The 18,490-nt window shown below is 37.0% G+C and overlaps 1 protein-coding gene across 2 annotated transcripts in view; it reads left to right on the top strand.

Annotated features, from left to right (window-relative positions):
- Positions 1-5,618: 5,618 nt before the first annotated feature.
- CKAP5 (cytoskeleton associated protein 5) overlaps positions 5,619-18,490 on the top strand; it is an 87,554-nt gene continuing 74,682 nt past the window's right edge. Inside the window, exon 1 of one of the 2 annotated variants that reach the window (XM_006908096.3) lies at positions 5,619-5,710. The gene's annotated coding sequence lies outside the window, so the exon portion shown is untranslated. Of the gene's footprint in view, positions 5,711-9,529; positions 9,553-18,490 lie in introns of those variants that run through there. The other variant, XM_025044071.1, reaches the window with a different exon arrangement.

Here is an 18,490-nt window from a genome sequence, read left to right as displayed (position 1 = left end):
GAATTTATAGGTTTTGGTGTGTGGTCTTGGCTCCTAGATTCCTTCCTTGATCACTCCAGAACCTAGAATTGAAAGCAGCTTCCTGAATTTGCTAATCTCAGAGTTACCCCATATCTCTTGATTGCTCTTACAGCTCTTTTAATAGTTTCATTATTGATTTTCTATATTAAGTTCCTTTTATTTAGTTACCTAGTATGGGTTTTGTTCTTCTGACTGGATACTGAAATGTTATATTCCAATTGCTAACAATGATATGTGTGAAATTGAAATATAGGGTAAACCTCTCTCCAGGCTGGCCTGATGGCCCAGGTCTTGACAAGAACTTGGCTGGTGGCAAATGAGAATTTAGTAACAGCGTTTTCAGGTGATAAAAATGTGGTGGCTCTTAGTTTCCTTTCCTGAGGAGTAAAATGAAAAGGTTAAACCAGATGATTGCTAAGGTCATTTCTAGTCTGAAATTTGTATTATGTTCCTTCCAAGAAATCCTGGGGATAAAACAAGGGTTGAGAATTCCTTGTCTGATTCTCTGGATATAAAACCTGATAAGTAAGGGGACTGATGAGTCAAATTCTAACAGCCTGGGCATATTTTTACCAGCTAATTATATTCACAGTATAGTCACTGCTCTTCTTGCTATATTATATGAACAAATTGTGGAAGCTAAGATGAAAAGATCTCTGTGGCCCGTAGAGAGTTGTCCATGGCATGAGCTGAAGGTTTCACCAAACCTAGGCCTATATAAAACAAAGTCAGTGCTGCATAGAAACTTAGAAAAAGCATGTATAAGAGCTGAGGGTGCACAAGGTTCAAGGGCATCTAGTAAGCTTTAGTTATTTCTACTTATGGACATGATTTTTAAAATGTGGTTTAAGCCCTTTATATAGCTAAGAAACAGTCTACAAGTTTGTCTTTATATGTGAAGATGACTCAACTGGTCCACTTAATAGGATGTGTGTTAGGGATGTTTCAGGCAGCCTTTGTTTTGAAACATTCCCTCACTCACCCATTCATTTTCTCTCCAGATCTTTCTCCTGTTAACCAGCTGGCAGAGGCTAAACAGAGCTCAGCATAGGAAAGAGAGTTTTATTTCCAGTCAAGTCTCCAACTCACAACTTTGGACTCCATGACATGATGTTAAAACAGATCCAGGCAGCCTAATTAAGGGTCTGAGTTTAAACCAAAGGCTGAAGTTAGCCCCAAGCTACACAATCCACTTATTTCATCTTATAAGACACAAAAAGCTAAGAACTTATCTTGCCATTCTCAATGGTTTTTCCCTTCAGCTCCTAAAATGCTGTTGACAGCCTACTAATGAGGTCCCTATCTCTCCCTTCTACTTTCTTCCTCTTTGGTGGGGCTGACATTTCTGTGGTCAAAATTCTTGGAAAGACTGCATTTGAGGGCTATGGGAAAATGGGCTGAGGAAAAAAAAAAAGGATGTTAATTCCTTCATTCAAACAGCACGTATTAAATGCAACCAAGTGCAAGCTGAGATGGGCTTCGCAGTCTTGGAGGCCAGTCAAGGCACTAAAACCTGTAGCCACTTGAGATCTGTGTTAATGTCCCCACTGCTATCTCTAAGGAATAATGCAGGGGGTACCTGGACGGAAAGGTGAAAGGAAGTTAATCATTGAAGCTGTTCCTCTTAGCCTGGATATATGGATCTATGTCCCATGGCAGATATGTTTCAAGAAGAATGCAGCTTATGATTTTGATGGAATGAGCACTGTCCCAACCCTAGCAGGCTTTTCAGAAATACCCAGCACAGTTATTCAGCAACCACAATGTTTGGTGTTTGTTTCCTGCTTCCGGTTGCAATAATATAGTGTTCACTTTGATCTCTAATGTCCACAAGGGTTTCACTGCCCTATTAATACTTGTGTAGCACTACTGAGAGGCCCCTAGAATAAAGTAGGCACACGTCACTCTAATAAACACATAGATAAATGCTATTTCATGATAATCCTGGACTATAAAAGATGACTGGCCAAACATATATTGAACACCTACTATGGGCAAGGTGCTGTATGAGGTTTCTACAAGACCCTACAGGATCTGCCATTCCTCTCTATTTTCTATCTGACCTTATCTACTATGCTCCTACTGTCAACTGCATACTCTGCTCCAGCTATACTGGCCTCCCTATTTCTCAAACCTGCCAGGTATGCTCCCAACTGAGGATCATTACATAGCTGTTCCCTCTGGTTGGCACTTCCTTCCTCCAGATATATTCAGGGCTAACTCCTTCGCCTTCAAGCCTTTGCTCAAATGCAATCTCAATGAAGCCTACTTCTGACCACCCTTAGAAAATTATAGTCTTTCTAATCACAGTTCCAAATCTCTTTTATCTTGTATTCTTTTTCTTTTACCATTGCACACATTGTCTTATACCATATATTTGTGTTGTCTGTGTCCTCATTATAATGTGAGCTCCATGAGAGGAGGGATTTGTTTGTTTGTTTGTTTTGTTCACTGATTATCCCAAGCTCCTAAAACAATTCCTGTACATACTAGGTGCTCAATAAATATTTGTTTAATAAATGAGCAAATGAATGGGATCACACAACTATTGTCCACCTTGTAGTAGGGCTGCACCTAAACTATCTGAAATAAAAAGGAATTTTGACATCTTGTTCTAAAACTCTCTGTGACCCAGACTCCCCACGTGCTTTATTGAGCACATTTCAGGTTACCATCACCCTCTCCTTACATATAATCTTCCATTTATTTCTGATAATATTTAAATAAAGTAAACATGCCAATGGCCAACAACTTGGAGAAGACTATTTCTATATATTCACAGCCCATTTTTAAAAGGTTTCTGTGACCTTTGTACTCTGATTTGTTCCTCTCCTTCCCCTACCTATGCAACTGTCCTCAGGCTCCCATCTTCTCACTCTCTTCACTTTCTCATTCTGGTCTCATCCATTACCACAAGTTCATCTTTCACTCTACAGAGGTGATTCCCAAATCTGTATCATGTGAGCTCTAGTCTCTTCTGCTAGCTCTCATTCTTTATTTCCTAGGCCTAGTTAGACTACTCCATTTGAATGTCTCACCGATACCTGAATAAACAGGTCTAAGACTAACCTCCTTGCCATCCTTTAGAGACTGGCTTCTCCTGACTTTCTACTTCCATTTGGGCAATTACCGCCTCCCAGTCCCTAGTCTCAAACCCCAGCACACTCTTTGACTCATTTCCCTAAATGGCCCCACCCTCACTTTTACACCTAATCTGGTTGATTGCCAAATCCTTCATTCTTTCTTGAATCTGTTCTCATCATTTCCAGGGCTGTTACCTCACATCGAACCCCTAAATCAGCTCTCAACTGTAACCCATTTTAGACAATCAAGCTAATTATTTTTCTCAAAGTGCAATTCTGATTTTGCTACTCCCTTGCTTAGAAACCTTCAACAGCTCCCCATTTCCTAAAGTACAAATTCCTTACCCTAGTACTCAAGACCCTACAAGCATTGTTTTCAACTTTCTCAAGTTTGTGTCCCACTACTTCCTAATATGAATCCTGTTCTAAAATCAAATCCACATGTTCAATTCCCTGCATACAATGTGCTTTCTTGTCTTTGTGCCCTTGCTCTTGCTTTTCCGGCTACTAGACATTCTCCCTGCTCCTTCTATTAAAAAAATAATAACGTCAATGGTAAATCGTTTCCCTCCCTATCAAGCCCCCCACTAGTGTCTTGAAATTCCAGGATTTGTTTTTAACCATTTTCAGACATGCACACAGATACACATATATTTATAACCATAATAGAATCATTCCATATGTGCTTTTCTGCAACTTACTTTTTTTCAATCAAATAAAGTTTGTGCATTTTCTACACCAGCACAGATTAACCACATTTGTTTTAACAGTTGCATGTACCATAATTTATATAATAAGTATCCTATGAATGGACATGTAATTTCCAGGGTTTTTTTTTTTTTTTTCCTCTAGATTAAGCAGTGAATATCTTTGGACTTTTTTTTCATAGTTGGATAGATCCATAGAACAAATTCCTAACAGTGGCGTTATTGGGCCAGAGATTATGTACATTTTACATTTTAGTAACTACTAATTCATCCTTCTAAAAGTTTGCACCAAGTATACTGTCTGGGAAATTTTTCCCTTCTTTAGTTCTTCTGGCTGGTGGAATAATTCAAATGGCATATAGCAGATTAACAGGAGAAAATCAAATTTTAATACATGTTCACAGGGAATTCACATAAACATAATTACAAAGAGAATGAGACAAAATGAGTTATACAGGTCATTTTGGACTAAGGAGGGGGAGGTAGGCAATTCACAGGTAGATGAGAAAGGACAAACATTTGGCAAACAAATTCTTACAGGGCCACCCAGAAACAATGGGACAAAGGAGAATCTAGCAGAACAGATTTTTGCTTGGATCCTCCCAGTCTGCCACACTTCATTCATACATGTTAAGGTGAATATTTAAGGTTCCTTTCCTGAAGCATGCTTTTTCATCTGAATCTCTTTAGGGGAAGGTAAAAAAAAAAAATTCTTCCTGTATTTGTTGGGCTTTAATTGTTTTCAGCTCAAAATAATCTGCATGCTAGTTAGTGGTACCTTCTGGGGAGACTGGCTCCTGAACCCTACAATACCCTCACGAACAGTCAGTTTGAGTATCTGTTTCTTAAAATCTTGGATAACAAAAAGTTGTTAAACTTTTCCATCTTTGCCAAATCGATAGATTAAAAAAATGCTTGTTTAATTACTTTTACCCATTCCCTTTCCATTTTTTAACCTGTTAGGTAATTACATGTCCTTTAAATCTCAAATAAAAAGTCCATCCCCTTCACAGATCCCTCATCAAATTTCTCCCATCGCTAAGTATCTACAGCTTTTCTTTTATATAGTCTCATACTGCTTTGAATTTTAATGACTATATGTCTCATTCCTCTGACCAGTGTAGTCTGCAAATTCCTTGGAAGTAAGACCGTGATCTTATCCATAGGAAAACTGAATGTACAGCTGAAAAATAATTTTAGAGATCATATTAACCAAGTCTTTCATTTTTATAAATAACAGGAGTATTAAAGCTTTTGCAGAATGGGTTAGCGTTCAAAGGACTTTCCTAGACAATTAGTTATATTAAATCTTCACGTTAAGCTTGTAAGGAAAACATCGTTATCCCCTTTTACAGATGAGGAAACTAAGCTCCGGATTAAGAAAGTGATTTCCTTAGAGCAGGTCCAAGACTGGACTCTAACATCCTGCTCCATTCACTGCTCCTTCCACTATATCCCAGCTGCTTCTCTTGTCTCCCCCACACATTTAGCTGCACAAACATTATTTGGTAAATGAAATGACTTTTTAAAAAATTGCCAGGTGTTGATAGCAGCTTAAATATCTGTAATTAAACAAAGCAAACATGTTGATGGTCGAGAACGCACAACTAACTTGCTACACACCTTTCGCAATATATTTCCCGGGTGGTCTACAGTTTTCGCTCCAGCGACCCCATTCCCACCCGCGGAGGCAGCGCGAGTCCCCAAGGAAACACGGCTGCGCGCGGCCCCTTTAAGGCTGCGGGCGGCGCGTGCCCACAGTCCCTTCAAATGGACCAATAACAGGGCGATGGGCGGTCCGCCGAGAACCAATAAACAACGAGGACACTGCGGGGTGTGCGGCGGCCCAAGCGGTTTCAAACGGCTTAGAGCAGGCCCCTCGGTTCTGACCCGGCGGAGGTGAGTGGGAGGTGGGCTCGACCCACCAACCCCGGCCCTGAGATCCCGGCGTCGCGCGCGCCGAGGGTCCCTGAATCCCGGGCGGGAGGCCTCGACAGACGCGCGCCTCGCTCGCCCCACGAACCCGGCGGGTCTGAAGCGGCGAAGCGGGGCGGAGGCCGGGGGACCCGCGGCTGGGAGGGCGTGGGGCGTGGGCGCTCGTGAGCTGCGGAGGCCGGGACCGGGATCTGGGTGACCCGAGCGCGCCGCAGCAGGGTGCGGGCGGCAGCTTCTGAGGGATGCGGGAGGCACAGGGCCGCGCCTGGCCGCTGAGGGTGTTCCGGGACTGGGGCGGGGACCCTGCGAAACGGCCCGGCAACGGTGCCCATCGCGTAATTGTTAAATGAATGAATGAGTGAATAAGAGCCTGTGAGGGCCGTGGTGATTGTGCAGGGCCTGATCGCCTCAGAGCGTGACAGGGACAGCGGTACTGGGGCCTGCCTGCGCACCTGTGTCCCTACCGGCTTGCTGCGATTTTAACAATTCTGATCCTACCGCTCCGCCCTTACGCCTACTTTCTCTCGCAGATGCGCCTGTAGAGTTCAGGTATCTTTCCACTTCTGAAGGTTTGAGGATCAAATACAATAGCCAGCAGTTTAGGTTAAACACAGCTTGGCACTTTAAGGTGGGGGCTCGGTGAACTAGATTCTTACTGTTTTAGCTCTTACTCTTGACTGTTGAGATAGCTACCCTGCAATCGTGGTAATTGTCAGGCAGGATTTAAATGCATCCTGTTTTGTTTCTGGAATTGAAAATGATGAAAGTGATGTTGCCAGAGTGGCTACTGAGTGTTAGAAAACATTCGCGTTGATGAATCTTAACAATGAGTTTTTCATTCAGCATCAATAGAGGATGAAGTGGTTTTTGCAGAACTTGCCCCAAATTTATGCATGGCTCTAATTTAATTCTCATGGGAACCAAGGCATCAAATCTTGGCCCAGAAATACTGCCTGTCTTATTTTATACATAATTATAGTAATTCAAAATTCATTTTTGGAGAGGTGAATTCCTGTCTCCGTTTTCATTACCCTGAAAAGTCCTTCTTTGACCTAAAGAGCTAATAAATTAAGCTACTAATCTTTTGAAAATTTTAAGAAATCTAAAAGGTTTGGACTTTCCTTAAGTGACTGGACAAACTGTGATGTTGGTTTTATAAAATTTAATGATATAGAGAAAGGTGAAATCAATATATTTTTGCCAGTATAAATTAAACCTAGCTGGTAAACTCATGAGAAAAAATTTTTTACACAAATTTTTAGAAGTCTTTTCATTCAGGCAATGTCAAGCAAAGGTATTTCATAACAATTAATGTAACTTTATTACTTTCAAAGTTTTGATCATCAACTTTGAATTATGAATAGTGCTATAGCCTTCTACAACTGACAGCTCAGTTTTGGCAGCAGAGTTTTAATTGCAATAAATTTGAATACCTTAATATTATGAACACTGTCCTAGGTTTTGGGGAGGCAATTAAAAATAATAAACATCTTTAACAATGCCTTAGGATATTGTTGGGGAATCTTGATGGGGAATGAAAACTTTCTTTATATTGGAGTAAAGCCAGGCTCTCTTAGGCTCCTTTGACTTAATGGAGTCTTATTTGTTCATTCAACAAATATTGAAATTGGTGCCTACTGTGTGTTAAATATTGTTCTAGAGTCTGGGAATAGACTAGTGAACCAGAAAAAGACAAAGCCTCTGACCTAAGAGAGTTTGACAATTTTATCTCCCAAACAATTTGCTCTAGCAAACTGTAGTTTCTGTAATCCCTCTGGCCTAGCTCTGGTTCTTGAACAAAATTAATGCTCAAATTACTTTTACCAGCAGTGGCTGACATTTATTGAATATTCACTGGCTGCCACATTTTATCATTTATAATCCTCACAACTTTTTACAGATGAGGAAACTGAGTCTTAGAAAGGTTTTGAAACTTGTTGAAGATCATACAATAGATAGAACCTGAATTTGAACCCAAGTTAGTCTGTCTCCAGGGTTTTTGCTTTTAATATAAGGTTGTACTATATGAAGTAATGAGATCTGTTAAGGAGAATTCAGGAGCAATTTCTGGGTGGAATCTTTGTTTTATTAATACTTCTGTCAGAGATATGATGAAATATAGATGATAGGCATGGTAGTTTTTAGAGGGAAGATGGGGCAGTTCAATATACAGTATTTACCATATGGGAGATAGACAGCTGTGACAGTGGAGGGAGAGCATAAAATTAAGATTTTGATCTAATTATTATTGATGGATTCCTGGTAGTCAGTGTTGGAGAGGTTTGCGATTCTTAAATGATTCTCATATTCTTTACCTCTAGAGTTCAAGATGTGTTACTTAGTTCATTCCTGTCAGGGCAGTTGCCCTGTCTACTTGAAATAGCTCAAACATTAAGTTCATTCTTTTTGGCCTTTCAGTTTGCTGTTCTCTTCCTAAAACTTCCCACTCTGTTTTACCCCTACCTCAATCCTGTCTTTGTATTCAGGCTCTACTCAGGTCTCAACTCAAATGTCATCTTCTTAAAGAGGCATTTTATAAGCTCCCAATTAGAGTAGTCCTCTTGGTCACTTTTACTTTACTTCTTTATTTACTTCATAGCATTTATTGCTATCTGAGAGGTCGTTTATTGTTTGCTTGTATATTGTCCGATTTCCTCACAGAAATGAAAGCAGAGCACAGATTTTCCCCCTCTTCAATCTGTGAGGTTACCTCAGTGCCTCAAACAATGCTTGTAACAAAAAGGTGGTCAAAAAATATTTGTTGAACAAAATTGGCTAAACCCATCATAGCCTTCTCTATATGATAAAGACTGTATAACTAAAGCCAGCTCTGTTACTGTGTCTTTGGATATGAGCAGTATCTTAGCAGATGAATTTGGAAAGTCTTTAAGAAAACTGGAAAAGTAGTAGCTTTAATGTTTATGTCAACTGGGAGGGAAGGAAGATCTGGCACCCCATCCCCCTACTTTAATTTTTTTCAGTTTTTAAAAACTTTCAAATCTGTAGAAGTTTTTAGGGGTACAGATGAAGTATATTGTTGGATGTCCCTCTGTTGGAATTGTCTGACATTTTTCTCATGATTAGATTGGGGTGTGGGTTTTGGGGAGGAAGATCACAGAGATAAAGTGTCATTTTCATCATATACCAAGAGTACGTACTATCAACATGATTTATGGCTGTTGATTTTGACTTCGATCACCTCCCTGAAGTAGTGTTTGTCAGGTTTCTCCACTGTAAAGTTACTTTTTTCCCTTTTCCATGCTCTCCTCTTTGGAAGGAATTAACGATGTGCAGCCCACATTTAAGGGCTCCCTGTCCTTTAGGGTAGAGTATCTACATAATTTATTTGGAATTCTTCTGCGTGGGAAATTTATCTCTCATCATTTTAAAATTTAGTCAGATATTTATATCAGCATGGATTAAAGGATATTTATTTTATATTTTTAGTCATATTTCACTGCCGTGTTTTGTTGCTCAAATTGTTCCAGCTTTGTCTATTGAGAGCTTTTTCAGTTGGCTTCTCTGCCCCTTTAATATACCCACACATCAGAGTGTGAGTGTGTATGTATGTGTGTGTGTGTGTATTGTTTTATTAATTATTATTATTATTTTTTAGCATTTTCTTACTGGCTCCAGGCTCATCTTGTATATTTCTTGTCACAGTGCTAAAACCAGCATTTCTCCAAGAAGCTCTGGTTCCTTTTATTGGAAAATGGTATAAGAAACCAAGATCTGGGAACTAAGTGTTCTGCTACTGGATTTTTGTTTCTCTGAAGTCCTTTCAGCTAACAAAGCAAAAAAAATATGTATGTGCTAACTGAGGTATATAGATGTGTTTAGAAATATTTCTATATGTAGCCATCTGTAACTACATTAAGTTAAACACTAGTTCTTGCTGGTATCTCCAGCTCTGATCTGTTACACATAGGTCATTCTATACTTTTCCCCTTGCTGATATCTGAATATCCACTCTTCAACAGTGAGAAAGAAATCTAGCTTTCACCACTCACTGTCCAATCCATTTACTAAATTGTTCAATTCCAGTATACATGTATAGCAGTATCAAAATTGTTAACCCATATTCCCGTAGGAAACAACTTTATCAACTAGAATACAGTGCTTATGTGCAGTTCCTTTGCCTTTAGTCTTACAGACTCTATACATTTCCGAAATTTACCTAGGTCGACACCTTTTCACCCACCTCCTGCAGGGAGGCTATTTCATTTGTAATACAGTTAGATTCTTTTGTCACAGTCTGCATTCTTTTCTGGGATCCCCCAACCTCCTAATTTTAAAAATTGCATACATTAAAGTTCATTCTTTATGTTGTAAAGTGCTGTAGCTTTTGATAAGTGCATAATGTCATTTATCCAACCATTACAAATTCATAAGAATAGTTTCACTGCCCTGGACATTCCTTGTACTTCACCTATTCACCCTTTCCCTTCTCCTCCATCCCTGGCAACCACTGGTCATTTTATTGTTTACATAATTTTGCCCTTTTTCCAGAATGTCATGTAATTGGGATCATGTAATATATACCCTTTTCTGACTGACTTCTTTCATTTAGCAATATCTAACATTCTCATGTCTTTTTGTAGCTTGATAGCTCTTTTTTTTGGCTGAATAATATAACACTGTATAGCTGTATCATGGTTTATCCATTCACCTGTTGAAGGATATCTTGGGCACTTCCAGTTTTTGACAGTTATGAGCAGAGCTGCTATACAAATTTGTATACAGGTTTTAGTGTGCATATACATTTTCAGTTAATTTGAGTAAATTTCTGGTTCTACAAGAAGCTTCAGGCTCATCTTGTGTTTTCTCTGCCCCAACCTTAGAATCAGCCATTTCTCCAAGTAGCCCTGGTTCCTTTTATTGGACAGTGGTACATAGAAACCAGGATCTGGGTGCTCATTTTGCTCATTCCTGGGGTGTCATTGTTCCTAGGCCCTCTCAGTGGACAGAGCTAATATATGTATGTGTACTGACCCATGAATATGTACATACACATAGTTGTTTCCATGTCTGTCTGTTTATATTAAGCTAAACATGAATTCATACAGTTTTCCCCAGTTTTTAGAGGAAATTTATGTTCCAAACAAAAGTCTTTTTTGTAATTTACTTTTTACTGAGATCTAACTTTCTTCTCCTGATAACACTTTTTAAGTGCCACAGAAAATATTGTTTACCATGACTTGGTAAATAGTTGCTTGTTCCTGGGATATGATCTTTGCTTAGAGATGCATTCAAAGCATAAATTCTGACTCAGTTGGAATGGTCATACATTTTTGGCATAGAGATGATGTCAGATAAGCCATTATGACCTCGTGTCTCTTTCAACATGATTTTTTTTTTTTAGATAAACCTACTTTTTTGATGCCTTGATTATGTTTCTTAGAGGTGTGTTATTAATGAAAGTGACTTTTAGATCCTTTCTATAAAGATGAGAAAAAAGTTGAGTAGTCTCAAGTATTTCTTGACGTGAAATTCATTTGTTTAATGCAGATGTCTTTTTTCCTTTTTTTAATCATAAGACTTAAAAGTAGCATTTTATTTATCTGAACGTTGACTCCCAGGCAATAAACCAAAAACGTCTTTTCAGCAGCCTAAATAAGTATCACAAATTTTATTGACTTCGCTCATATAGATCCAGCTGGTGGCACTGCTACAAGCTAACTACAAGTGCTAGCTTGATCACAGAGGTTGAGGAAAGAAAGCTACAAAATATAACACATTAAAATTCAAAAAAGCCAAATTGGAATCATTTAGTTTTGGTGCAAGAGTCTATCATACCTCTATGGCCATAGATCTCAAGGGTATTGATGTGTTGATTGCTCTAATGGATTATCCTGAAAAGTTTAAACGATTATCAGTATACTTTGTTTAAGAAGACTAAGAGACTTATGTATTTTCTTAGATTAATATGAAAAAAAAAGTTACCTAAAATAATTGGTGTTTTAGGGATAAACCTCTGATACCTGGCAAACTTGGCTGTTTTATCATTTTATGTCCTTATGCACTTGGAGTATGAAGTCTCTCATTTGTAAATTTTAGGAATTTTTTCAGTACTATAATGATACACTTTTCTTTTGGTCCTTTTTAAAAATGTGGTGCATTCCTTTAAAAAAAAAAAAAAAAAAATTCTCTTGAAAATCTCCCAGACTAGAACTAGCACAAGTGCTTCATTTGGAAGTAAAGAACAAATTCTATATCCAGAATCTCTCTGTGCAGTAAATAAAAAGTTTCTTATGCTTTAGAGGACTGCCTGCTTATTTTGAGCAATGTTTAATATGGGAGATTCCTTCAAACAAAATATGGACAGTCTCTTTCAGTATTATGAAATGGCATTTACTTGTTTAATCGTAAATTTTCTTTCTATAGGATAAAAGGAAATAAAGTGCTCGTACACCCAAAGCAGCTTGCTTTAAACCAGAGGAAGTGTGCCTTCCTTGGTTCTAAGAGCTCTAAGCTGACTTAGGCCTTTCTTCGACCAGAGGGCTGAAATGTGGGTTTGGTTAAGTCTGAAGTCAATCTAAAATCCCTAAATTACTCTGAGATGATGCTTATAATAATAACAATAATGATAGCTACCATTTCCTAAGTGCTTTGTATTTCCCAGACACTCTGTTGGTACTACTTCCTTGCATAGAGTCACTGGGTTTATATGATCTGTCTGTCCCTCTCTCAGCCCCTTTGACCACATGAGTTACAGTTCCGTTTATTACTCTTGCCTAGCTCTTTCAGACTTTCACACACGTGCCTGTAACATCCCCTGTTATCTCTATACATTTTGCCTTTGCCTGGCTAATTCATATTAATTTCATTCAGTGCTCAGCCTTAAAAAATAGGACTTTCTCAGGGAGACTTTCCCTGACCCTCCAGTCTAGATTAGGTACCCTGTTATACCTTCATAGTACTTTGCTCCCAGGCTACTGTATTGTGCAGTCTGTACTCAGCACATAGTTGAGTACCTACCACAGAGTAACCTTACATAATCTGACAAGTACTCGTATACTTTTGGAGTAGGGGAATAATATGGATACTTGGAGGGATTCTTAACAAATATAAGACAAAATCTTATTTAATCTTCACAACAACAATTAGTTGAATACCATAGTCACATTATTTAACTTCTACGCCTCAGTTTACTCTTCTGTGAAATGGGGATGATAATATCAACTTAGAGTTAGGAGAATTAAATGAGTTAGTACATATGAAGTGCTTAATATAGAGCCTGGCACATAATGCTTTAGAAGTGTCTGTTAAATAAGGAGCCATATGAAGATTGTACTGTTATGATAGATAATGAAACTGAGACTCAGTGTGTGACAGGGCAAGTTTTAGAACTCAGGTCTGTCTAACGCAGAGCCCAGTGTGTCAGATTTAGATTGAATTTAATTGACCAGAAGTCACTACAATAAGATTTGTTGCCAAGCAGCTGTTCTACTGCTATGGCTTTGCCAAAGTGAAAGATTCTAAAATTAAAATTACTCTCTTAATGGATTTTATAATCAAAAAGTAGATAATTGAGAAAACAATGTCAAAAATCTTATAAAATTTCAAAATCTATTACTAAGCGAATTTTCACTTTGAAAAAATTGTACTTCTGAGTTCCATTAAACATATGGAATATATTTTTTCCTGACTCATTTGAAATACACATTCAACATATAAAATTCTATAAACAACTCAAGGAACATATTGTATATTTAAGACTTCTATTATTTGGTGAAATTATGCTGTTTTAGGAATTATATATTAGAGTCAAAATCACTCTGCTAGATGCCGGGGTAATAAATAAGACTCAGTTCCTTCTTTCAAAAGTACATGGTGCCCAGAAACTGTTAAGAGGGCAGAAGTGAGGCTTAGCTTATGGGATGAGTAGAGACTGAACCAGCTTCGAGGTTCCAAGTTGGAGCTTTTAAAAATATTATAAAAATACTGAAGAGTGTATAAAAACAAGGCATCGCTACATATTAAAGTGAAAAGTTCTTTAGCTAGCCCCTTAGACACACTTCTTAGAAATAGCCATGGTTAACAGTTTTCTGTGGACCCTTACAGAAAATTTTTATGTGCCCTCAAATATGTACAGTGTTGTATTAGTTTTCCATGGCTGCATGTAACAAATTACCACAAATTTGGTGGCTAAAAACAACTGACATTTATTCTTACAGTTCTTGAGGTCAGAAGTCTGAAATTTAGGATGATTAAGTACATTGTTGTAAAACAGATCTCCAGAACTTTTTCATCTTGCAAATCTGAAACTGTATTCATTAAGCAACTCTCCATTTCTCCCTTCCCCCAGCCCCTGATAACCACTATTCTACTTTGTTTCTATAAATTTTACTAGTTTAGATACCTCATATAAGTGGAATCATATAGTATTTGTCTCTTTGTAACTGGCTTTTTCACTTAGCTTAATGTCCTTAAAGTTCACCTATATTGTTAGCATGTGACAGGATTTCCTTCCTTTTTAAGGCTAATATTCCATTATATGTATATACCACATTTTGTTTACCCATTCATCCTTTGATAGACATGTGAGTTACTTCTACGTCTTGGCTGTTGTGAATAGTGCTGTTTTGAACATGGGTGTACAAATCTCTTTTAATCTCAGCTTTCAGTTCTTTTAGGTAGAATTGGCATTCTATGGAAGTGGGATTGCTGGATTGGATGGAAATATGGTATTCTATTTTAAATTTTTTCAGCAACCTCTATAGTGTTTTGCATAGAAGTTGCAGCATTTTACAATCTCAGCAGTTTCCAATTTCTCTACATTCTTGCCAACATTTGTTATTTTCTGTTTTATTTTTTGGGGGAGGAGGAGTTGATAGTAACCATCCTAATGTGTGTGAGGCAATATCTCACTGTGGTTTTGACTTGCCTTTCTCTGATGATTAGTGATGTTGGGTATCTTTTCATGAGTTTGTTGGCCATTTATATAATTTTTGGAGAAATATCTACTAAACTCTTTTGCCCATTTTTAAAATTGGGTTTTCGTTTATAAGAGTTCTTTATATTTTCCAGATTTTAATTCCTTATCAAATATATGATTTGCAGATATTTCTTCAATTCTGTAGGTTGTCTACAAAGTTGTATCCTTTGATGCACAAAAGTTTTTTAGTTTGGTATAGTCCCCTTTGTTTGTTTTTGCTTTTCTTGCCTTTGCTTTTGGCATCATATCTAAGAAATCATTGCCCATTCCAATGTCATAAAGCTTTTCCTCTATGTTTTCTTCTAGGAGTTTTACAATTTTAGATCTTAACATTTATGTCTTTAATCATTTTGAGTTAATTTTTACATGTGGTCTAAGATAAAGGTCTGACTTCATTATTTTGCACGTGGATATCCAGTTTTTTCAGTTTGTTGAAGAGACTGGCCTTCCTCCATTGAGTAGTCTTGGCACCCTTTATAAAAGATCATTCATCCCTATATATGAGGGTTCGTTTTTGATTTCTCTAATTTATTCCATTGGTCTAATTGTCTTAATTACAGTACTCCACTGTATTTGATTGCTGTAGCTTTATAATATGTTTTGAAGTTAGGAAGTGTGAGTCTTCCAACATTGTTCTTTTTCAAAATTGTTTTGGCTATTCAGAGTCCTTTGAAATTCCATATGAATTTTAGGATGAATTTTTTTATTTCTTCAAAAAATGCTATTGGGATTTTGATAGGAAGTATGTTGAATCTATAGATCACTTTTGGTAGTATGGACATCTTAATAATACTAAGTCTTCCAATCCATGGACATGGATGTCTTTCCAATTATTTGTGTCTTTTTTCATTTCTTTCAGCATTGTTTTGTAGTTTTCAGTGTACAAGTCTTTCACTTCCTTCCTTAGGGTTTTTCCTAATTATTTTATTCTTTTTGATGCTATTGTAAGTGGAGTTTTTTTTTTTTTTTAATTTTCTTTTCAGATTGTACATTGTCAGTTTTTAGAAACAACTGATTTTTGTGTGTTGATTTTATATCTCGAAACTGCTGAATTCATTTATCCTAGCAGTTTTCTTTTTTGGAACCTCTAGGGTTTTCTATACATAAGATTTTGTCATCTGCAAACAGATAATTTTACTTCTTCATTTCCAGTTTAGATGACTTTTATTTCTTTTTGTTGCCTAATTGCTCTGGCTACAACTTCCAATACTGTATTAAATAGGAATGGCTAGCATGAGCATTCTTGCCCTGTTCCTGATCTTAGAGAAAAAGCTTTCAGTCTTTCTCCGTTGAGTATGATATTAGCTGTGGGCTTTTCATCAATTCCCTTTATTATGTTGAGGTATTTCTTTCTGTTTCTAGTTTGATTGTATTTTTTAATCATATGGAGGGTGTTAAATTTTGTCAAATGCTCTGCTGCATCAATTGAGATGATCATGTGGGTTTTGTCCTTTTAATGAAGAATAATGTCATGGTGTATTACATCGATTAATTTCAGTAAGTTGAACCATCCTTGCATTTCAGGAATAAATCCCACTTGGTTAAGATGTATGGCCTTTTAATATGCTGTTGAGCTAGGTTTGCTAATATTTTGTTAAGATTTTTTACATTACTATTTATCAGCGATATTGGTCTGTACTTTTCTTGTTGTGTCTTTGGCTTTGGTATCAGGGTAATACTAGTCTCATAGAATGAGCTTGGAAGTGTTCTCTCTTCAGTTTTTGGAAGAATTTCAGGAGGATTGGTGTTAATTCTTTAAATGTTTGGTAGAATTCTTCAGTGAAGCCATCTGTCATGGGCTTTTCATGTATCACTTTTCTGTGATGATTGACAGAACTTCAGCTGGGTGTGGCACCCTGAGTACAGATCATAGAAAGGCCTGCCCTGAGTGTGATATTGACTACTTGGTGCCATAAATTGTGCTAGATGTGACTAAATGACTCAGAAACTCTTCTTCTCAATACTATGTGTATGGAGAAGGAAATAAAATTCATATTTCTGACTTCTTGAATCAGTGTTTTTATGTTTTACCACATGACTTTATTTGCCAGACACAAGAATCTAATAATTAAAATTTTGGTTTTTGAGTGACTTGTGTTAATCCCTACTTTTTGACCTGGGGACATAATATATTCTACCAGGATTAGGCTACCTGAAAAAGGAAAATGACGGTAGAACCTACATGCATGGAAACTATGGTTGCAGATTAGCACTACCTCTGTGATTCTAGCATAAAGCAAACTACCATTCCTTTGTAGTAATTTAACCAAGGGCCATAGAGAATGGGGCTTTAAGATTTTTACCACTGAAGTAGAGGACTTTCCAAACATTTAACTTTAGCTACAGATATCTTAGTACTGAAGAACTTGGAATTGCAAGCATGCTGTTTATTATACATAATTAGTTGTTGTAGAGTACTGCTTCATAAAATTTAGAGGTGGGAGAGTTGTTGATACAAACTCCTTGTTTTATGCATGAGAACACTAAAGGCCCATAGATTAAAAGACTTTTCTGAGATTTCACAGCTAGTTAATAATAGCAGAGCAGAGAGTTGGGGATGTAAGTATTCTTTCTAGCCCAGTGCACTTCTCTCTGATTGAAAAAAAGTGCCTTTCTGCACTTCTTGAACCCTACATATGTAACTTTTTAAATTGTAATATCTTACTAACTAGAGGCAGAGCTCTTTTTCTTTCATTTTTAAACTCATGGAATATTTAATATATTTTAAATAATAAATTATTTGTTATAAATTTTAAAAAGGAAACATCGATATTCCTACCACCCAGTTTAAGAAATAGATCATTACCAATATCCTGTGTAACCCTCCTTGACTGCATCCTGGATTGTATTCTCTGCTTTCTCTACTGTGCTGAGTTTTCAGTATATCCTCCTTGTACTTTTTTTTTTCTTTTTTGAGGTAATATTTATTTTCCAAAATATTTTACAAGTAAAGGAAAATAAATTTTAAAAATGTGTCAATTATTATATAATGCAAGTTTTTTTTATTTTGAACTCTTATTCCTTCTTTAATATAGAATATTTCAGTGTATAACTTTAAAAAATAATAAAAGAAACATTTTGCTTTTCTTCACTTCAGTTTCTTAATTTTTTTTCTTTACCGATATATAATAGACAGTTACTTGTATTTACATTGTACAATTCAATGAGTTTTTTTCAATTCTAGTTGGCGTATAATAATATACCAGTTTCAGTTGTATAGCATAGTGATCAGAGATCCACATAACTCACAAAGTGATCACCCCACTAAATCCAGTCCCCCTTTTCCCTTTACATATTTATTACAACATTATTAACCATCTTCCCCATGCTACACTCTACATCTCCATGTCTATTCTGCAGCTATCCATTTGTACCTCTTAATCCCTCTGCCTTTTTTTTCGCCGTCCCCCAACCCCCTCCCATCTAGTAGCCTTCTAAATATTCTCTGTATCTATGAGTTTATTTCTGCTTTTGTTGTTGTTGTTGATTTTGTTCTTTAGATTCCACATGTACACGAAATCATGCAATATTTGTCTTTCTCTATCTGACTCATTTCATTCAGCTCAATACCCTCTAGGTCCAACAAGGCAATATCATTTTCCATCCCCTTCCTATTAGTCTCTGTGTGTCTTTTAATCTGAAGGGTCTCTTGTAGGCAGCATATCTAAAGGGCTTGTTTTCTTATCCATTCAGGCGCTCTGTCTTTTGGTTGGAGCACTTAATTCTTTTCCATTTGAGGTACTTGTTGATAGGAATGTAGTTATTACCATTCTTTATTCCTGTTTTTGATACATGTTTTTTTTCTT

This window comes from Pteropus alecto, unplaced genomic scaffold (assembly GCF_000325575.1).
Source record: "Pteropus alecto unplaced genomic scaffold, ASM32557v1 scaffold71, whole genome shotgun sequence".
NCBI classification, from domain to species: Eukaryota; Metazoa; Chordata; class Mammalia; order Chiroptera; family Pteropodidae; genus Pteropus; species Pteropus alecto.
Note: the sequence above shows the minus strand (reverse complement) of the source record. Positions and strands in the feature narration are given on the sequence as shown.